Here is a 3,274-nt window from a genome sequence, read left to right on the forward strand (position 1 = left end):
AACAATAGAATTTACAATTACAAAGGACGTGCAGGAAATATAATTTACAACAAGCTTCACTTTTTTGTGTTTCGCTCATAAGACTATTGTCATCCCCGACAAGCCAACCATAGACTACTACTTTGGTTGGCTGCCACCACTTTATAATGTCGGAGGAGATTTATTAGAGTTTTAAGAAACATTTCATTAAAAACCCATGGATCTTTGCATATATAGGTTTTACACAAAAAATAATAATAATAAAATGTACTGAGGCAAGAGTAATTCTTTAATGAAGATTTAGAATCCTAGAAAGTTAAAAGCCCCAAACACCACGGCGAAAAAAATAAAGCAAAGCCACAAACGCTCTTTACAAAATTTCCCCATCTAGTTCCCCATTATCTTCGAAAGCAAGCTCTCTCCATGGAAGCTCAAAGCACGGGTTGAAGAAAGGTCATACTCAGGGATCCACAACTTATATTTCCACCACTCTTTATTGACGGGGAAACTAACGTATTGCATATAAAAGAGTAATATTGTCTTGTCAAATTAAACGCTCTACTTGCAGCAGTTTTCCCCTATATAAAATATAGCTGGGAGCTTTCCATAATTGGGCAATTGTTTATCCTTAGTTTACTCATTCTCTTTCATGTTAGTAAATTACTATCAATGACCAATTTAACAAGTGGGAATTTTTTGTTTTAAATCCAATGGCTGATGTTGGATACAAGACTGGTCCCGTAGAAGTGCAGATAGGGCCATAAAATTGATCTACAATGGCGTAACATCATTTTCATTGATAATAACAAATAAAAAAGCATTTTTCACCTGTAATTGCTCCCCTTTTTGAACTTGAATGATTTGTCATCTTCTTTAAACTTGGTGTAAGGAATATACCAAAAGGATCTCCTATTAAATGTTATCACCACTACGTTTCCACCTACTAGCCTTGAATTGGATATGCTATAAATAATCGCCCTTAATTTCAATTGAATGCCATTAATTGTTGTTGTGGTGATCTAATTTATCAATTTTGTATTCAAAAGTTTTTCAATTACATAGATAAGTTTAAAACATGAAAGTCCAACTCCACGCGAGTCTGTATGGGTTTTGTAACATACTCGTATTCAACCCATTTTGATTACTAGCTCAAGCCCAAAATGTAATTACGTGAAAAAAATCATTAAAATTGGAAAAAAATGGCATTATTCCGTTGAAATAATCCATGTCACACCTCGGCATTGCATGTAGGACTGTCGGTGACGACTGAACTGCAATGTCGAATAAATCAAGTTTGACTTGACCGAAATGACTAGATTATATTTTCCAGCAAAGTTTTATGATTATATTGATTCAATTAAAAATGATTTAGAACTTAATTAATTTTCATATAATAAGTTTAAGGCTAATTGTGCAATTATGCCAAGGATTTATCTAGTTAGTAGTGCATAATATTAGTTGATGTGGAGCCTAGATGGCCACGATTTTTTTGGAGAGCATATAAAATCCAATTATTGGAACATGGAGAAATCCTTTCAAGTTATCTAGAGTGCTACGTGTCAACCTTAAAGGCAGCCCTTTGGGTAGAGGCAATAATTACATAATTTTATAGAGAGATTCTCCCATTGATTTTATATGGGAGGTTAGTGCATAAATTTTTATCGAAGAGTTTAATTTCTCAAAAAGAAAATTTACACCCGGCATAATCAAATTCCAAGGACTTTCCACCCAGAGAGATACCGCAGGTGAAAACAGAAAAAAAAAAAAAAAAAAAAGGCAAAGTAATAGTAACCGTAAGCTAAAAATGTGAATTGTGGGAAGCTAACCATAACAGAATAGGTACATTAACATTTAGTCCTTTTTGTTCTCTTAAGGAAGTATTCGTAGGGACAAATTTGGGAACAGCACTGACAAAGTATCACATATGAAATTTAATTTTCTCATAGCATTAAAAAATATTACAAGGAATCCTTACCAATAATTTTTTAACATATTGATAAGATTGCACATTACTCTTGATAAAAACTACTTGTACTTGGTAAATGTATCTATTATAGGGTAAATGATTTTCATATATGGCGAAATATTCAATATGTCGTAAAAACACTCGTTAATAGCAAAAACATGTTAATTTTTAGTTATGTTTCCTCTTCATCAGTGTAATATCAACAAAAATCATTCAACTGAATCAAATGATGGTTAACCAAAAGAAAAGCCAAAAACAAGATTAATAAAATACATCAACTTAGAATAAAAACACATTTTGGGCAGTTTTAATTGTCAAACAAGCCAATGAAGGTAGGTTGTGGTTAAATTCCATTTCTCTACAATTAAAATTCAAAAGAAGAATACTATTGAAATCCAAAAAAATTTAGTGAAGCGTATGCCAGCTGGGGCGCGTACGATAGCTATGGCCTTTGTTGTCAGAAATCTGACTTTAGATTAGAACCCACGTGTCCCAAGTTCTGTCTCTATTATATACTACAGTCTAATTAGCAATATCTATTTACTCTTTCGAGCTCTTAACAACTTTTTTCTTCATATTGCTGTGCAGTGTACACTAGCTCTTTTCGCCGAAACTTGCATGCGGTGAATTTCATTGACAGCTGCCCTTTTTGGAAGATAAAAAGCTGAATTCATTTTTATTGACTGTTTCAATCTCTCTCTCTCTCCTTGTACGAGGGAAATGCTGCTTTTCTTGAATCATTTTTTCACAGGGACAAAGCATAGTAATGGTAAGTGAAGATGGGACACACTGATATGCAGTACAACTTGGCCCTTGGTGTCGGAGACCAGTTGGACTTGCGGTGACTTGAAGTCTTTTTCCCACTCTTCCTCTGCAGTGAATTCATTACGAAGCTGAAAACTTGTAGGACACTGCTCCAAGTAAAAAAAAAAGACCGCTTTCGGTCGCCTCAATCAGGACAACAATGTGGACTTGTAAACAATCGAGCAATATAAACATTAATCCGGTACTGCTAATATCTAAGTCACCATCTTTATATGTATGGATATTAAGATGGATGATTTTTTGCATTTTGTTGTTCCATGACCAGTCACTGTCACCAATGTCTGAGTCTCCATCATTTCCTCCACCGTTAATAGACAAACCGTTATTAGATAAACATAAATTAGGTATTAGTCCTTTCATCCACGGCTAATGGACAAACATTGATTAGGTACTAGTCATAAACCCGTTCCTTGTGCTGGTCCATGAAATCATATTAAAATGTTGGAGGGGCATTATAATCAAGCTAATTGTTAACATTATAATGTCAATTGTGATTGTTAGGTT

Source organism: Syzygium oleosum, unplaced genomic scaffold (genome assembly GCF_021117445.2).
Source record: "Syzygium oleosum isolate NSW1041296 unplaced genomic scaffold, Sole_v2.1 Sole_v2.27, whole genome shotgun sequence".
Classification (NCBI taxonomy): Eukaryota; Viridiplantae; Streptophyta; class Magnoliopsida; order Myrtales; family Myrtaceae; genus Syzygium; species Syzygium oleosum.